Here is a 19,684-nt window from a genome sequence, read left to right as displayed (position 1 = left end):
TCTTGTGGATTGTATTCTCATGGGACGTTTCCATGTCCTTAGGATAAATTCCAAAAAGTTGGATTCTTGGCCAATGGCTATGAAGCTTTTTAGGGCTTTTGATACACATTGTCAAAACGCACTCAGAAACTAAAGAAACAGTGACTTCTAATTCTTAACCAACTGAGTCATTTCAAAGTTTCATGCACACACATCCAAAGCCCCTACACACAGAGGTAATAGTTACCACATGTATTAGTTATCTATTGCTGTGTAATAAATTACTCCAAAACTTAGCAACTTAAAAACACAAATATTGATTATGTCACAGTTTCTGTTGGTCAGGAATTTGGTAGTGGCTCATTTGGGTGGACGGGCTCAGGATCTCTCATGAGGTGGTCGTAAAGGTGTCACCCAGAGCGGTAGGCATCTGAAGGGTTAACTGTGTCTGGAGCACCTGCTTCGAAGAAGGCTCACTCTCATGGCTATTGACAAGAGGCCTCAGTTCCTGATCACTTGGGCCCCTCTGTGGGCCTGCTGGAATGTCCCCACCACGTGGCAGCTGGCTTCCCCCAAAGCAAATGATCCAAGAGACAGCAGGCAAGAAGCAATGCCTTTTACAACCTACTCTTAGAAGTCACTCACCAGCATTTCCACCAGATTCTATCTGAAGCAAGTCACTAAGGCCAGCCCGTAGTCAACGGGAGAGGAACTAAGCTCAGACTTGAATTCGAGGACCTGTTTTAAAAACACCACACTGTAGGTAGGGGAGACTTCCATGGCACTGACAGCCACCCGGAAGAGAAGCAAGAAATCACTCCAGTTGTATTTTTGATGGAATGATGCTCTTGTCCCAAAGAGCGTTTCAATGGGTCTTACTATTGCTTTGTATCTTTTTCTCTTCCATTTTTAATTAAGCCTATTCTCCTCTATAAAATACAAACTTAGTGTTGAAAACTTGGAAAACACAAAGAAGTCAAGACAAAATAATAAAATTCACCCAGCATCACACAACCGAGAGACAACCACTGATAGCATTGTAGTTATTTCCTTCCTTCTATGAATATTTTCTTACATTGTGGAGAACGTGATGAATCTACAATTCTGTATCCTGCTTTTTCTTGTAATCTTAGTGCATATATTTTCTTCAAGTCATTGAGAACACTTTGCACCAAAAATTTTAAATGGCTACCACTTTCCATTATACACATCACCACAATTTTCTTACTAATTCCCCTATTATTGGACTTATAGATTGTTTTCAGTTTTTAAATTATTGTAACAACTCAGTGATGAACATCTTTGTTCTTAGAATTTTGAAAGCATTTTGATTCATTTCCTCCATTAGGTTCCCAGAAATAGAATGACTGAACATTTTTGAAACTCTAGGTACTTATTTCCTTTGTTTTGTTTCTTAAAGCCTTACTTCCATGGTAACGTTTTCTGGTTCTTGGATCAACCAGAAACTCGTGTTACTTTTCAATCGATATCAGTGTTGTCCTTGGCTGGTTTGTTGTCAAGTGCCTCCATTCCTTCATTCGTTCGACAAATATTTATGTGAGCACGACATTAGGGGCCAGGACTGGGCTGCATCTTAGGGAGGCAATGGTTACCAGAGCTCATAGTCCAGAGAAATTTTGGCTTTTGTCTCTTTCCACAGGATTTGAAGTGGCTTGCAAGTAGGACATTTGAAGTGGATAATAAAATAAAAATAGAAGGTCAGTACCGAAGACGATAAAGACATGAATATATTTCCCCCAAGAGTTACCAAAATTGCTGTCATTGATCCTCAAACTTGGCTTTGCATTTCTTAGCAGTCCAAAAAGTGGGAACAATGACCAGTTATAGGGTTCTCATAACTGGAGAAGAGGGAGCGTATGTGTGCCTCCAGGAGTGGAAGCCTTTCCCGGCACTGAATTCTGAAGGAAATTTCATGGGAATGATTTTATTACACAGAACAGAGACTGAGCAACGGAAGGAATGAGGTCTTCAACAATATTTCGGGTTTTCTAAAGCAGCAAATGAAGTAGTAAACTTCACATGATTTTTCTTTAGTGATCTTTATCAAGTTAAGGGCCTAATGTTGAAATGCAACTTCATGAAGGTAACCGAGTGAAAAGGAACTCCCTAGTCTCCGGTGAGCAGCCAATGATGGGGTCCAACTGGGTCCAAGAAAAAACTTAGAATTCCTGGAGGAGAAAGAACAATGAGATGCCATGTTTTGTCTCTCAGCTTGGCAAAGATTAAGCTTTCTTTAAAGATTAAAACCCAATTTTGGCAAGAATTGGGGACGCCAGCCCTCCCATACACTATGGGTCAGAATTTAAATTGGTATAATCTTTCCAGAGGGTGATTTGGCACGAGGTAACAAGAGTCTTAAAAATGTTCTTACACACAGCGATTCTGCCGTGGGGAATTGTTCTTCCTAAGGAAATAGCCAAAAATGCATACAAAGACTTATGTGCTAGGACTTTGTTCTGCTCAGGCTTCTTGGTTTGCAATAAATACAGATGGACCCACCCAAGGGCTGGAAATCTCTGGATGTGAGGCAGCTCCGGCAGCTGGACTTTTTTCTGTAACTCACGTTAGCATCTCAGCTTCTCTTTTTCTTTGTATAACTTTTTATTTGGAGATAATTTAAGACTCGAAAGAATTTGCAAAAAAATAATACAGAGTGTTCCCACATACCCATCACACAGCTTTCCCCAATGATAGCATCTTACATAACCACAGAACATGATCAAAATCAGGACATTGACCTAGTAATGCTATTACTAAACTACAGACCTTATTCAGTTCCCACCAGGTTTTATACACGTGTGTGTGTGTGTGTGTGTGTGTGTGTGTGTGTGTGGTAGAACTATGAAATTCTATCTTACCTGTAGATTCATGTAACCACCACCATATTCAGGACTGAGAACCGTTCTGTCCAGAAAGAAACTCACTGTGCTACTCTGGTAGTCACACCCCACCGCACCCCTGCCATAGCCCCTGACAACCACTGATCTTTCTCCACCAGGATAATTTTGTCATTTCAAGAGTGTGATAGAAATGGAAGCACGCAGAATGTACCCTGCGGAGTGTGCTTCTGCGTCCTCAGCTTGTCTGTTTTCTCAACACTTGGGTCGGCCATACCTTCTCCTGGCCTCTCCTCAGCCTATGTGGGTCTCTCTGGGTACTTTTGCCCTGAGAGAGAGAATCTCATGGCCTACCACACTTGCAGGTCAAGCCCCGCCATTGCCATAGTCAGTGGTAAGCCACGGATTGGCCGTCAGGGGTCAGGTTCCCACTTCCGGTCCAATCATCAGTGGCTGAGAGGAGTCAGCCATTTGACATGAAACATGGCCCGCTCAGCCCACCCTGTCATCAAAGAGATAAGCAGAGGGAGGTCCCCTCCGAGGAGGGGCTGGGGCTGGGCAGATGCCTTAACTGGTGTCTCTACTTTGCTGTTCACTGGGAAAAGTCCAAAATGTCCATGGCCTAGCTGATAGCCACTCCTGTGTTCTTCTTTGCTATTAGAACCCCAATTTGGGGCTGATCTGGGGTAACCATGCGCTTTCTGGGTTCTCTAGTATCCCAGAGGATGGACGTTCCCTGTCCAAGCCAATCGTGGGAATTCTGTTCTCCTTGCCAATGGCTGGTTGAGGCAAGTGCATGTGACACAGTGAGGCCTGGGGTAGGACTCCTTCCCTGGGCAGGGGGGCAGATCCAGGAGAGGATAGTTTGACCTCAAAGAGCTCCTGACGGTTTCTCAAGGATGACAGAGCATCCTTCTCTGTGTGTGGTTTTTCCAGAAGTCCTTACCCGGGGATCACTGGTCCAAAACCCAGCGCTGCAGCAAGAATAATTTATAGCAAAACCAGAACCCAAACCAATAAACTAACTTTGGAGAAAATATTAAAGGCCAGAGAGGAGCTGCTGGGAAATTTCATTAGCCTGAAAACACCCAGAGTCATCATTTTGTGAGTTAGGACTATCAGAAGTGACGTCCTCGCCTCTGGGAAGGCAGCCGTCCCCCTCACCAGGCACCTGCCACTCACCTGTCTCTAGACTGTGCTGTGCTTGGAAAGGAGCAGAACCCTGTCCCCTTGTCCAGGGGCTTTTGACTCTACAGAGTGCAGGTGGCTGTTGTTGGTGCCAAATGAGAGGGGGATTATGTAACTCATTGTCCAAACTGGGACACTTGTGAAAGTGAAACAGAGCTGTTAATTCTTCCGGAGCAATGAGCACAGACCAGGACCATCCAAAGCAGATGGGCTGGAGGGTCACGCAGCGATTGGCCCACTTCTGGTGAGAGCTGCCCCCTGCCCACCCTGCCCCGCCGCATTTAGGGGAGCTGCCCGTCCCCCCTCTAAGCATGTGACTCTGATACTTTATCTATTTTAGGGTTTCCTAGCCTTGGCCCTACGACATTTGGGGCTTCATTATTCTTTGTTGCGGGGGCAGCTGTCCTATGCCTTGTAGGTTGTTTACCAGCGTCCCTGGCTTCTGCCCACTAGATGCCAGTAACAGCCCCCGCCCCAAGTTGTGACGACTGAAAATGCTTCCAGACATTGTCAAAATCCCCTCTGGGCGCACTTGCTCCAGTTGAGAACTGCTGATCTAGTCCTTGTGTCAAGGAAGGACGTCAGGCCTGGGGTGCACTTAGGGGTTGGAGCTTGTCTGGACAGTTAACAAGTCTCCTCGTCTCAGAGCCTAAAGAGAGGAGACGCTAAGTGGTTGGCACCAGGGCACTGGAGGACCCCTAGGGAGGAGGGAGAAGCATGCTCCTTCCTTTCCAGTGTTGTTCGGGAAGCCCCACTATGACTCGCAGGAGCTGGGGTTTGAGTGGGAGACCATCCAACTCTCCCAGCCAACACAGTCCCCAGGTCTCTGGAGAGCCAGCCTGGGGGACAGTCCATTGGCCAGAAGCACGTTGTTCCTGTGATGGGGAGCACTAAAGCTCAACACCGTCATCCCACCGGGGCCAGCTGGGCGTGTCGAATGAATGAATGAATGAATGAATCCCAGTTCAATCTTAAACTTACTGAGTGACCATGGGCAAGTGCATTTAGACCATCTGATCTTTAATTTACTCACTTAAATAATAAAGGAAAGAATGCTACCTGCCTTACAGCTGTGCAGGATGAACTTAGACCCTCCCGTCCATTCCATCAGAGGCAGTTTGGGAGAGCCAGAAGTATCTATATGGGGATGGCCACTGTGGCGACTGGGGGGTCTTTATAAGGAATGCGAGGCCTGGAGGGAGATGGTCACTGCTTTAGCACAACAGTGAGCCAGCTGTCATTGCACAAGGAGGGGGTCAGAGTCAGGATCAGGGGAGTAAGACTGTCCCCAGGGGAATCCAGACCGCATTGTCCTTAGAAGAAAATTACAATTTGCTGTGGTGTGTTTTGCTCTTAGGTAACTAAAAAAAGGGTGTGTGTGTGTCTGTTTCTTTCACCAGTGCAGAAATTTATCAGGATTCAGAGCCAGGGGAGCCTTTCCCACATTGCTGGGGCCACAGCCCACCCCACTTCTCTGCTGCGCCGTCGGCAGGTCTGGGCAGAAAAAAGCCTCAGTTAACGTGGAGCCCAGTGGTCTTCAGCCAGAGGTGACTTGCTCCCCAGGGGACATTCGGCCATGTCTGGGGATATTTTTGGTTCTCATAAATGGGGGCGGGATGCTATTAGCATCTAATAGGTAGAGGCCAGAGATGCTGCTAGACATCCTACAATGCACAGGACAGCCCCCACACCCCCTCAACCACATGTCAGTAGCGCTGAGGTTGAGAAACCCTGATGAGCCTGAGGTATTAGGGTTTGTCCTACACTCCAGGGAAGTTGGGCTGCATCCTCCATCCCCTGGGGAAGCTTAGGGGTTTCTGCCCTTCCCCTCCCCATGAGAATAAAGGAATGAGTTAGAGGTTGTATCTCCATCCTCTGAGGTCGTCCAGGCCTTTCAGTGGAAAAACTGCTTCTCCTCCTACAGAGACCAGCACTCAGGTTTATGGACGACACAAGGTGGTCCTCACTGGGACATGGGCTACTGGCACTAAGCAATGCCCACAGACTCACAGATGACACCCCAACCAGGAGAGATGTAAGCTAGTATTCCCCCTGCCAACAATCCTCCCTTCCCGCCACCCACCCTCCTGGAGGGTGCCAGGGCTCCTGGCACATCCTCATTACTCAGTACCAGGTACATTGGTGGTGCCCAGAAGACTTCTCCCCCTTTGTTCCCTGCCTGCCTCTCCTGTGCTCTCAGGCTGCCAACACCTGCTCTCAGCAAAGTGCCTGGCACTTTAGTAGCTGACTCTGAATGATCCAGAAACACCACCCTCCCCATAGGGATTTAAAACTGAACAAGCATTCAAACCTAAATAATTACGGTTACATTTGCTACTTTTTGCCAGACCCAGCGCTACAGATTTTGGATGTATTGATTGTCTCCTTTATTCTCTCAACAAACCCTTGCGGTGTGCGTTATGGGCGATAAGCCTAATTTTCAAATAATGAAACCAAAACTTAGAGGGATCCAGTAGTTTACCCAAGTCACTCAGTCAATAGCAGAGATGAGAGTCAGTCTCAGACCCATCTTACTCCAGCGCACATGCTTGTAACCCGCTGGGGCTAAATAAGTTACAGGCGTGAGAGGCACCACTTCCTGGAGCAGTGGAGCCCCTGGCCAGTTGCCCCCCGCCACTGCAAGCAGCCTGACCTTTCACCCCAGAGGGCCATCTGTAATTATCTTCGTCTTGAAAAAAGGCGGGAAACACAGACTGCATCAAACCTCCTATGAACGGACAGAAGGTCCACCAGGAAATTTTAGACATTTACCAGTAGATGGCAGTGATTGAGGGAAGTGGGGAGATCTTTTTATCCCCCTGTAGGAGCAGAATCTCATGATCTTTACAAGCGATGGCTGAAGGATCTGTCATTCTTAATCAAGGTTTCCAGAAGCTAGAGGCTTCCAGATAGCCTGAAGCAGGTCCATTTCTTTGAAAGGCCAATTTGTCATACCCAGAGGTTGTCCCACTTCCTAGAACCACGCCCAGAAGAATCCTGCAGACCTTTGCTTGCTCTGAAAGGACAGCCAGAGCCCCTGGAAAAGGAACATGGCTGAGACTTCAAAGACTGGCTCTGCCCCTTCCCCACCCCCATTCTCACCGTTGCTAAGCACCTCCTCAGACTCCTTGCCCCGCTGACTCAGTGTCATGCCCTTCACACCCTGTAGGAGGACTCTGGTAAGAAAAAGGAAAGTAACAAGGGTTGGTGAGGATGTGGAGAAATTGGAAGCTTCATACGTCGCTGGTGGGAATGTAAACCAGTCCAGCCGCTGTGGATGACAGTCTGTCGATTCCTCCAAAAGTGAAACCAGAACTGCTATAAGATCTAGCAATTCCACTCTGAGGCGTACACTTAATAGAATTCAAAACAGGTGTTCAAACAGATACACGTACCCACATGTTCATAGCAGCACTATTCACGATAGCCAAAGGAGGAACAACTCAATGCCCCCAGCGGAGGAATGGATAAACGAACTGTGGTATAAGCGTGCAGTGGAATATTAATCATAAAGAGGAATGAAGTACCAATGCGTGCTACAATGTGAGGGGGCCTCTAAAACATTATCTAAGTGTAAGAAGCCAGACGCAAAGGGTTATATATCATATGACCCCATTTATCTGACATACCCAGAATAGGTCCTTCCATAGAGACAGAAAGCAAACTGGTAATAGCCAGGGGTTGGGGAAAGAGGGAATGGAAGTAATTGCTTATGGGTACAGGGTTTCCTTTTAGCGTAATGAAGGTGTTTTGGAGCTACATAGAGGTGGTGATTGCATAACATTGTGAATAAACTAAATGCCACTGAATTGTTCACTTTAAAATGGCGAATTTCATGTTATGTGAATTTCACCTCAATAAAAAAAAAAACCTTATTAATTAAAAAAAGTTAATGTCATATTTATACCAGCCTGGGCAAGGGTGGGCTGGAGCCTCATAAGCATCCTTCCTCAGCCTCTGCGTGGCGAGCATCTGCCGGTTTGGTAAACAACCTCCGTTCCTTCTTCCAGCATCTCTTCCCACATTTTCCTCTGAAGAACTGTACCCACCATAATTTCTCAGTCCAGATGCCAGTTACACGAGTCAATGAATTCCCTTTCTGGTGTTCTCGCACTTGCAACCAGAACAATCCTGACGGGTACAGTCAGTTCCAATGTTTCTATGGAGCAGCCCTAGTTTATGTCTGAGTGCATTGCGAGTGACGGCCGAGAGAGGCTCATGTTGCAATTTGAAAATTCTAGCTTCCATGGCTCTACTTTAATCCACACAGAAAATTTCAAGTTTCAAGTTACATTAAAAACGTTAGTTTATAATGTAAATGTACTTAATGCCAATGAACGGTATGCTTAAAAATGGTTAAAATGGTACATTTTATGTTACATGTATTGTACCATAATTTAAAATAGTAACAATGTTATTTTTTCTGGTTATAAAATTAATATGTATCCATAATTTAAAAATTTTTTGAACAAGATCAAAAAGTATGAAGGAGAGTATAATTATTGCCCATAATCTCTCTTCCATAATATATCAAAACACTTTGGTATATTTCTCTGTAGTCCTTTTTATTTTTCATGGTGTATGTATTTGTATAATTTGATTTTTTCACAAAGTGGATCATATTATATATACAATTTTGTGTCCTGGTTTTTATTTAACTATCTAATAAAAATAACTAATATTTGTCTACCATGAGTGTTTTTTCTGTACCCTTAAATTGAAAGCTTGATTTTTAATGGCTGTATAATATTCCATCTTAAGGATGACGTGCTTATCCTAGTTGATTCCCTGATAGTAGATATTCCAGGAGTTTCCTAATCATCTCCATCATAAATAAGGCTCTGATGAATAGTGATCATTAGATTCGCAGAAAAGGGATTACTAGATCAAAGGGTTCTAGCAATTTCAATGCTTTTAATCCATCCTGCCAGATTGCCCCCAGAAAGTTGTCCCTTTTCGCAAGCTTTAGTCACTCCCTGGGGGAGGGGGTCGGACCTAGCCCAGATGGGAGCTGGAGGGTCTCTTAAGCAGACCTAGGGCTGGAGGACACTGTCATGGCTGGAAGGGTACACCTGGCCACCGTCCCTGCTGTCTGGCTCCTCAGTGGCACACACAGCTCCCTTCTCAGATGCTCCTGCTTAGAAAATCACCCTCATTCACATCTTTCAAAGCTTTTCACATTAACTTCAAAGCTAGGGAATGGATATTTAAGAAGCTATTTTCTGTCATCTCAGGAGTCAGGTAATTGGGGAGGTGGCTGGAGCCTGGCCCGGCTTCCTTTGTTCTGAAACACGTGGACACCTTCTTATTTCCTGGCCTCCCTTTCTCCTGACTCCCACCCCACCCTCTAGGCTCTTGGCCCTTTGTTTTGGAGCCCTCCCCAACCATGCCACTGATGTCTGCTCTGCAGCTGGCCTGTGGGAGGTGGCCATTTACTTGACCCGATCTTAGGTGAGCTGAGCTGCCCACGTTCCCTTCAAGCTGTCTGAACAGACTTGCTGGGCTTACAGCCACAGGTCACTCTCCTCATGGGTGGAACCTCTGGAAGTTCTCTAAGGAACTGTGCATATGCCCCCTGACCTATTTACACCTTAGCCCCTGTGAATTCATGCTAATGGTGGCATTGATTAACTTATCAGATGAGATTGATGTCTCCCTGAGGCCTAAAGGCACAAGTCACCAAGCGGAGAATTTTTATAGGGTTTAGTAGAGAACAAGGAAAAGTCTAAGGCTATGAGGCTGTAATCACCTTTTGCAAAGATCCCCTGCTCCCGCATTCCTAAGCTCTACAGGGAGCTGTCCAGGTGCTGACCTGTTTGAGGACCATCTTCCCGGGCCACCTTCAGACCTTGTTGTCCCGCCAACATCTCTTTCTTCCCTATCCCTGCTGTATGCAGCCCCATCCAGGGCCTTCATTTCAATGTCATTTCCTTTGACACCCTGCAACTTTCTCAGCGGTCACAATGCAGAGGAGCCTTCATTTTATCGATGGGCTCCCCTGCTCTTGGAACTGCTGTATAAGCAATAATCTAGTTGCCAAGGGGACAAATTATGAGAGCAGAGGCTGAACAGCTGGTCTTAGGGGACAGGGAGGGTAGCTTGGAGAAAGGCCAGTTGGGCGTACAAGCGGCTGCTCGGTCACCCGGCGGGGACATGAACGGCTGTTTGAACACTCCCCGGTTTCACAGTCCACTGCATCAAAAGGAGGAGAGAGCACATTCTAATTGAAGAAAAGAAATCAGTTCTTAGCAAGCCACATATGGAGCCCTGAAAACACACTTAGTGGCTGTGGGCAGGAGAGGGGTGCTAGCTGGGGGCATGGAAAACAGCTCAGACTGAACTGAGATGGAACAAGAAGGGGCGTAGAGAGGTCTGAATGAGTGGGGGAGGGGTGAGACAGAGCCAGTGTCTCTGTCGACCCCTCTCCCATCAGCAAAGTCAACTCCAGGAGGGAGAGAGGCGAACCCACAGGACTGAATCCGCGGGGAAGGAAGAGCAGGTGGATAAGCAGCCCACCTGGAGGTTTGGCACAGCCCCCTTCTCGGTCCCCACCAACCTGCTAGAGGAAGCACTATTTGGTGACCCAGCCTCCCCCTTGAGGAAGAACAGAGAATCGGTCTTTTTTCTTGAACCCCAGTATTCCTCGAGCCCTGAATACCTGTGGCCAGTGACCCTGTCGCTGGAGCCTTCCCTGTCTCCCCATTCATCTGAATGTGTGGCCCCCAGCAGCTCCCTGGCTGCTCTGCTGAGACCAGATCCTGCGTGCCTAGGCCCTGACAGCCAGCCTAAAGGTTCTGGCTGCTGTGCCCACTCCCGGTGTGAGTGGTGCCAACGAGCATGGGGCCTGAACACGCCATTCTCCCTTGAGCACTATAATTTGGCCATTTCTAGGGCAAATTACTTCTTTAAGTCTCCAGTTCCTCATCTGGAAATAGGGGCTAGTAACATCCTAGCTCATAGGGTCCTTGTGAGAACCAAATGTGTTAGCACAGGGAAAGCACTTAGCAGGGGGTGGCATGTAATTGATATTAGATATTATTGTTATTAGCCAACCCTCCATCGGGGCAACTCTATATTGAGCTCAGTTCTCTCTGCTCTGGCCTTGCCCAGTTCTGCCCGTGGCCCCGAAGTCTTCACTGGGCCCTCTTCCCTCCCTCCTGACCCCCTGACACACACACATATACACACCCCACATGTCTTGAGGTCATGCCCATTTCAAACTTCATCTGGATCTGTTGAGAACCTCTGATTGCCTCCATCCCAACACCATCGAAGCTGCCTTCATCTATCTGTTACTGCTCATCCCTCCCTCAGTGTTGATGACCACCTAGACCTGGAGTTTAGGGGTCCCCAGCCCATCTCCTCACTGCACTGAGAGTGTAGCCCATATGCTTCTAAATGAGTGAGTCCGGGTGTCCTAGAAGCTGTAAGGAAGGGAAGGAGGGCTGAATCAGGGTCGACTGCATTCTATAGCAGTAACAAAAGACCCTCCAAGTTTAGTGGCTTCACTCAACCAACTTTTTGTTTTTGCATCTGCTATGTGTCTGTCAGAGGTCAGCAAGGAAGTTCTACTCCTTGTAATCACTTGGAGATGCAGAGTGACAGAAGCTGCATCTTGACTCATGTCTCCACAGTCCCAAAGCCAGGGGAAGTAGGATGGCAAAGCACTCAGTGGCTCCTAGGCGTCCATCTGGAAGTGACACATGTCACTTCTGCTCATATTTCATTGGCCAAAGCTGGTCCTCTGGACAAGCCTGACTTCAAGGGGCCAATGAGGGAAACTTCTTCCACAGGGAGGGCACTGATCACCAAAAAACACAGTCTCCTACTGTGGTGTACACGTCATGTGTCCCTCCAGGGCAGCCAGCCCCCACGTCCACCTCCAAGGGGCCTGGCTGGACCCTTCCTCCTCTGAGACATAACCAGGCATTTTCCTTGACATGAACACAAGGCATATTTGCAAGGCTGAATGTGCTCACGCGTCTGTACGTCTCTAATTAAGACCTAATGCACAAAGCCGTTAGATTTGCTCTGATTGGCCCAGGATTCAGAAAAAGCTGAGGTTTTATGAAACTCCTCAACCGAGGCAGAATGCATGAATTATTGAAAGGATAGAAAAAGAGACCCGGGGAGGAAGGGCTGTTCCATTATTCATCTGGCCCAGTGTCCCCAGGTCCCCCAGCACAGCTGCTGGCTTTGACACCTACAGCATTTTCCCACTGTGTCTACAGCGAACGTTTCAAATACCCATATTGGCAGCCTCCAAGCAGGGCTTGTGCCCACGCCATCCACTACCTGTCTCGTTATGGAAAGCCCTCCGCCAGGAACTGCAGGCTAAGGATGCTGGCGTTCAGTGCCACCTGCCTCGCCTTCAGGCCTCCAGGCCTGAGATCCAGATGCCTTTAAAGAAGCAGAAGGCCTTTCCCTCTGGCCCCATGCATCTCTTCAGTTTTACCTTCCTCTACTCTCCACCCGCAGCCCGGGCCATTTGCTCTTCCCAGAATGTAATTTCATATTCTCTGACCTTTGCCCCCCACCTGAAACCCCCCTCCCATGCCTTCCATCTGCCTGCTGACCTTCTATTCATCTTGAAGACCAGGTGAGAGAAACGGAAGCTCACTTCTGTCAAGAGCCCATGTGTTAGATGTTTGTGCAAACAAGATCTCAGCAAAGTGTCACAGTAACCCAGTGAGGTGCGTGTTATCACCAGCACCAGCCACATAATTTGTGGGATTCAGTGCAAAATGAAAAGGTTCAAAAATGATTAAGAATTTAAGATGGCAAAAGCAGATCATTAAACCAAGCACAGAGCCTCTCTAAGAGGAGGTTCTGTGTGACAGCATAAGTCACATACCCAAGAAGTCAGCCCAGGTTATAGAGAAGTAAAGAGAAACTCAGAGAGGTCAAGTAACTTGTCCAAGGTCACACAGCTAGTTAGGGGCCCAATCAGGTTGAAGACCCCATTTCCTCTAATCGGAATCCCTTTTCTCTCAGCCACCCACCTTGTGAGGCCTCCCCACTTGCCTCAGGCAGAATGACTAACGAGGAGGCTGTGAGCATCCCTGGAAGCTGGTTTTTCTTTCAAAGGGTGCCTTCTGCAGGCAATGGGTCTGTCACTTCACCATGGGCACTGCAAGATGACCTGGAGAGCAGTGTCACACAGATCAAAGAGAGGACCAATTTGAGGAGCAAGTGGACATTCTAACATGCCTCAGTCAACTTACGAGGGAGGACAGCCACTGCCTCAGCCTCCCCCACCCTCGGGCAGTCGGCTTACCTTCCCCCAACATACTCTCCAGTTGTCTGAAGACATGACTGCTGCCCAGCAGAGGTGACCCTGCAGGACACAGGTCGCAGGGCAACCTCTGTGGCCTTTGCTGGGAACATCACACGCAGACCTTGAGAAAGGCACAGGTCCTGGCTGCCATGCTCACTTTTCCTCTTTTCACATGGCTGATCCAGCTCTGCCGGTGGTATGCCTGGTGGGTTTCCCCTTGACTTGACAGCTCTAGCCTTGGGGAAATGCATCCTGCTCACATTCGATCCTTCAGCAACTACGAACTCTGCACCTACTGTGTGCCAGGCCTTCTGCCTTAAGGAGCTCACAGCAGCCGGGGAGACTGACAGGAAACTCCCCGTTGCTATACTGGTGAGAGCCAGACAGAGGCTCCTGGGCCCGGATGAGAGAGGGAGAAATTCGTTATTGGGTCAGAGGCAGCGAATGAGTAAGGCTTGAAGGATTTATAAGAGTTTTCCAAGCAGAGAAGAGAGCAAGCCAGGCAGAAGGAACTAGCACAGTGGGAAGATGCTGAGGGTTGAGAGTTTGACAGATGTGGGAGTCCATCCCAGGTGAGAGTTGTGAACACCCATCAAAGGGGTAAGCAGCCTCTCCATCAGGGAATCCTGGGAAGTGGGGAGGAGCATTCCTGGGTAAGGTAGGAGAAGAGAGAGAAAGCTGGGAATTTTATAAGCTTAAATGCTGTGAATAGAAACCTCCTGTACCCTTTCCAAAAACCTCAGCTGTTCCAACTCTACACAGCCCCGTTCACACGTGACAACGTTCTCCCGTGAGGCCCAGGTCAGGAGGTCTTAGCGGCGCAGCGGCTTCTGCCGGGGGCTGCTGCATTACGGTTTTCAACAAATGTGCTCATCGCTGACGTCGCATTATTTGGCAACCTACTTCTGCCCCCAAACATCTGCATCCTCCAGGTCTTCGAGCACGTCCTGGTCTGCAGGGACTTCAGAGACAGTCTAGTGCAGGCTCCCACGGCCTGGCGGCCAGCTTCCGTCCTGTAGGCTCATCCTAGCAGGGCAGCCCTCCCGGCTCACAGCAGAGGACAGAAGCTGCTGGTCCACAGCAAGCCACACAAGCATGCTGGGCTAGGGTCGGGGTCAGGGGGCCGTTAGAGAGAAAGGAGGATGGGCAAGTATTCAGGCCAGAAAGAGCTGCCCATTGGGTTCCACCTCCAACCTGGCTGGACAGGCCACCCTGACTCCAGCTGCAGCCTTCAGATTAGTCACTGACTCACAAATATTTATTGAGCACTTACTGGGTACCCAGGGCTCAGAGAATAAAGGAGACAAACTGAAGACAGAGGAAATTTAAAATCTTAGTTGCTATCATTTATTGCACACATATTTCCATTTTATAGTTTAGATGGACGAACAATTTGCTTAATGCCATGCAGAAAGAAAGCAGATCGAGGCTTTAAAAGCACAGAGGCAGGTCGGCCATGTGGCCTAGGGATTAAGTTCACCGGCTCTGCTTTGGCCGCCAGGGGTTCTAGGCTCAGATCCCCAGCATGGACCTACACAAGCCACGTTGTGGTGGTGTCCCACATACAAAATAGAGGAAGGTTGGCACAGATGTTAGCTCAGGGCCAATCTTCCTCAAGCAAAAAGAGGACAATTGGCCAATGATAATAGCTCAGAGCGAATCTTCCCTATGGGGGAGAAAAAAGCGCAGATCCGGGAGCCAGACAGACCCGAGCTGCAATCCCGGCTCTGCCATTTTCCACTTCTGCGTCCTCAGGCATATCACGTCGTCGCTCTGAGCCTCCGATTTTTCATCTGTAAAATGGGATCGTTGTGAGGGTTAAATGACTTCATACATGCAAAGCGCTCTGAACAGCGCCTGGTGCACAGGTTGTGGTCTGTGAATACTAGCCGGCGTTGTCCTTGCGTGGTTGGTCGTTGCTGGTATTATTATTATTAAGCCGCAACAGCAACATCAGCTGGAATTTGCAGGTAAGTCTGACCCAAGGCAGGGAGGTCTCAGCCAAGCCCTCCAGGGCCTCCGAAAGCCGCCCCCCTCCCCCCCCCCGCCAACGCCGGGCTTTCCACCTGCACGCCCCCCGAGGGGGCTTCCCCGAGATGGGCTCGCCTCCCGGGGAGGAACCCAGCGGCCGCAGGGTCCCAAAGCCCGCCGTCGGCGCGCCGCGCGGGGGCGGGGAGGCCCCGCCCGCGGCCCCGCCCCCCGCTTGCCCCTCCCTCTGGAGTTCGGGGCTGGAGCGGCTGCGGCGGCCACGGGCTGGGGCGCGGAGCGGGTCGGCCGGACGCGACGGGGCGGGCACCCGGGGAGCCTCGTGCGGAGCCTGCCGCCCCGCGCGCCGAGTGGGCGAGCGACGTTCGAGCAGGTCGGGGCTGCGGCTGCTCAGCGAGGTAAGAGCCGGGAAGACCGGAGAGACCGGCTCGCCCCTCCTGGGTGGGGGACGATCTCCCGCTGGAGCCCGGGCTGCCGCGCCGGGCTGCCCCCCACGACCGCGCAGCCGGGGCGGTGGCCACATTGCCCGCTGCGTGCGCCATCCTGGTCCGGCGCGGGGAAGGAAGGGGCAGCTTGGGGGGGGGGGGGGGAGGGTCTCGGGCAAGTGCTCGGGAGATGCTGACGCCCCTCTTTGCGGACGCTGCTGGTCAGTTCATGTTGCCCGCTCCAAAGCGGGGGGCAGACTCCCACGACGGACTTGAATGGGCTGCCAGAAATTATCCGGATAATGCGGGAGGGAAAGCCCACCACCACCTGTTGAGCTGGGCTGTCCGTGTACGCGGGTCGAATTCCTCACTTATCACAGTCTTTGGGATACGCCTGTCCGCCTGCCCCGGGACTCCTCCCGCCTGGCCGCGGGGGACGGCGAGGATGCCAGATCTGGCTGGGTCCCTGCCAGGTGCCGCGGAGCAGAGATGGACACGCAGGGGAGAAGGGGCTGGCGGCGATAGGGGACCCGCAGCAAGATGCTGAATGTGAGACAGCAACCCCCCGGGCACACCAAAAAATTTCCCCCATCACTCCAGAGCCCTTCATTTTAATTACTTGGTCTGTCTCTTTGCCTTCATCCTGATTTGGCAGTTGATGAAGATGCAGTTTGTTAGAAAATTTTAAGTGAAGTCAAATGATCACTTCCTGGGACTGAAAGGTACTCAAGAGAATTCCCCGGGAACCTGGCTGGGGAGGAAAGAGGCTCATATTCACCCCTCCTCTGCTGACCACGGTGCCCACTCACAGAACTGGGTCCATGTGCTCTCGTCTGCCCGGTAGAACCTACCGGGCATATCAGTGTCCCCTCATATGGCTGAGCGAGCTCTTGTTCAGAGAAGGGAAGAGATTCGCCCACTTTGCACTGAATTATCAGCAATTGGATAAGACCCAGGACAGAGTCCCCAAGTGGGAGCCTGTTTGACAGATGTCACTCTCCAGCTGTCACCAGTGCTGGCTCTTGCTCCATAGCCATCCCAGGGAACCCAAGATGGGATCTCCCGTCCGGGCCACCCCTGGCCCACTCCTTCATCTCACAGACCCCAGGGTTTGATGGATTAACATCCTGGATTACACTGGGGGTGAGGGTGGGGGGACTTTGTTCTGGATGTGATATCCTGGTTTCAGGACATCTCAGGACCACAGGCATCTTGGTGACAGGTTGGTTGCACCTTTCTGCTGACACCACAGCAGCCCCCACTCCCGGAGTCTCCTGCTGGCCTGAGAAGCCGTAGCTATGCCCCGCTTCTCTGCTCATTTGGCAGCTAGAGGTAGAGGGGGCATCCCGTCTGAGGACCAGGTCCCCAGGTGCCTAGAGAGGGTGAAATTTGTAGCTGTGCTTGAGACACCCCGCCCCAGACTTCTGCCTCCCTCCCGAGGGGCGGGGTGGAGCCAAGGCTGCCCTGTCCACACATGTCCAGTTTGTAAGAAGCCTGGAGTCCTGGTGGGCTGCACCCACGGCCCTGCCGGCCGGCAGCAGGCTGTGAGAGCTCGGCCGTTCTCAGGCTGTGCTTTGGGGTTCCATGACTTGGGGCTAGGGTGAGGGGAGGAAACAGGGGGGAGGTTAGCCAAATTGTTCACACTTGGCTGGCGGAGGTGGGCCCTGTGTCGTGGTGGACAACATGGGCGCCAACCCCTGCTGGGTCATTGATTAACAATGCGACATTGGCCAAGTCACAGAACAGCTTGGAGGCTCAGTTTTCCCATCTGTAGAGTGGGGCTGGGGGTGTTGTGTAAAGCAAGGACACACATCAGTGGAGGTGTTCAGGGTTGGCTGTCTCTGCTTCCTCCTGCCCCCAGCCTGACTCTCAGACACTGGACTCTGGACTCGAGGGGAGTGACCGTGCAGTTCGGATCCCTCCTGCCTTCCTTAGGGCCGGGGAGTGGTGTGAGTTTTTTTTAACAAAGTAGCTCACAGATCGAGCTCAGATTCCCAGAAAGTGGGGATGGAGGAGTTGGAACCCAGTGTCCACCAAGCGCTGCCTCTGGGGGAGCTGGCGCTTCTGCCTCAGGCTTCTAGCCATGTGCTGGGCCTGCCCACACAGCCTCCTGTCTCGGTCCCAGGTCATCACTGGGCATGCGCCTGCTCTTTCATTTCATCCTGGGTTTGGTGTCAGCCTTACTCCCTGGCAGAATGGGGGCCAGCTACATATGACTTCAGGGACACCAGGAAAACCCCTGCTCGCCAAATATCATCCCAGTCCCCCAAACCTAGCTGTCTGCTGCCTAATATTCCACCGTTAGAGACTCATTCCTTTGGCTCATGGCCTAGTACCCAGTTATGCCAGCTAGTAAACATTAGCATCAATGACTAGTTTAAAAGCTTTCAGGACCTGAGAGGGAGAGGGAGAAGACAGAAGAAGAGAGGGGAGGAAAGAGCAGGTGGGGAGAGAGGGGGAGGGGAGAGGGTACTCTGCCAGCCTCGGGGTTCTGCAGAGAAGGGCTGGGGAGATGGGGCGAGAGCAGGCAGGGGAAGTTGTGAGCCTCGAGTGGGATTTCTCTGTGAGACTGGGGGTGGCGGCCTGCTGAGCGGGCAGGTGATAGATAGAGGACTCAGTCCCCTGGCTGGGGCGAAGCCCCGGCAGCCGGTTCCAGAGGTGAAATAGGCCTGATGCCAAAGCATCCTTCCTTTTCACACTGCTCTCCCTCCCCTTGGAGCATGGCCACACGGTGTTAATGTATTCTATAGGCGGTGTTCCCTGCATGTGGAGAGCCTGGGCTGGTCGCTCTGGCTGTTTCAAACTGTCAGTCGTAATTTGTTAGGTCAGCAAAAGGCCACGGCTGAGCTCGGCAAGGGCAGGTTCCAACACCTGTGCCTCCCTCAACATCCCCCATCCCTCCTATGGCCCTTTCTGGAAAAGAGCAAGAGCAGCATAATTCGCTCAGACCTGTGAGTCTCCTGGCTGCGGGGCTTGGTGGGATGACCCTAAAAGGCTGGGGGACATGGTTCCTTGCCCAGCTGGGCACGAAGTCCTGAGTTTTCCAGGGTAGGGGCAAGTGTTGGGGGGCTCTGGGGTGAGAACTGATCCCCTGCCGAGGGGGCCCAGGGACAGGCTGGCTGTGTGGAGGGGCAGGCTGGCATCACGCCAGCTCTCAGAGGGCCTGAAACATGGACCGGTCCTGGCTCGTGATGGCCCAGCAGTGAGCAGTTTGCAGCCCATTCTGGGCGCTGCTTGGGCAGACCTCAGACCAGAGAGAAGTTAGGGGTCACCCATATGACCTGTTGGCCGTGAACTCCAAATGACATTCTTTTTCCTTTATTATTGAGACATCATTGACGTAGAACATTATACTAGTTTTGATAACCATGTTCAAAGATTGTTCTCAACCGTGTCTGTTCCTAAATAATACTAATGATGACGACAGTGGTGATCGCAGCTTTTCATTCTTCATCACAATCATTTAGGGAGCACCTTCTGTGTACATGCTGGCTGTTGTTGTAAATAATGGGGACACAACTGTGGCACTGGTGGCATTTGGGACCAGATTATTCTTTGGGGGAGGGGCTGTCCCGTGCATTGTATGATGTTTAGCAGCATCCCTGGCCTCTCCCTGGTAAAGGCCAGTAGCGTCCCTCCTCCATTATGACAGCCAAAAATGTCTCCAGACATAGCCCAATGTCCCCAGAGGGCCAAGTCACCCACTGTTGAGAACCACTGGGGACACAGCTGTGAACAAAAGAAACGAAATTCAATCCTGTTCCCTTAGGAGCAAGCATTCTAAAGAGGGAGAGAACAGTAAATATGCTAAAAGAGGAAAATATATAATAGGCTGCATGGCGAAAATGCTAGAAAGACAAGGCAGGGTTGGAGGTTTAGAGAGTTGGGGTGGCGGTGGGGGTTGCCATTTTCAAAGGGGGCTCAGAAAAGGCCTCCCTGGCCTGTGACATTTGAGCAGAGGCTGGAGGGAG

General features: G+C 50.5%; 1 protein-coding gene across 2 annotated transcripts in view; it reads left to right on the top strand.

The window, feature by feature from the left end:
• Positions 1–15,557: 15,557 nt before the first annotated feature.
• Positions 15,558–19,684, top strand: part of CACNG5 (calcium voltage-gated channel auxiliary subunit gamma 5) — a 45,155-nt gene continuing 41,028 nt past the window's right edge. Inside the window, exon 1 of one of the 2 annotated variants that reach the window (XM_046676752.1) lies at positions 15,558–15,686. The gene's annotated coding sequence lies outside the window, so the exon portion shown is untranslated. The remainder of the gene's footprint in view (positions 15,687–19,684) is intronic. The other variant, XM_046676753.1, reaches the window with a different exon arrangement.

Source organism: Equus quagga, chromosome 11, assembly GCF_021613505.1.
Source record: "Equus quagga isolate Etosha38 chromosome 11, UCLA_HA_Equagga_1.0, whole genome shotgun sequence".
Lineage (NCBI taxonomy): Eukaryota > Metazoa > Chordata > Mammalia > Perissodactyla > Equidae > Equus > Equus quagga.
The sequence above is the reverse complement of the archived record's forward strand: the minus strand, read 5'-3'. Positions and strand labels throughout refer to the sequence as shown.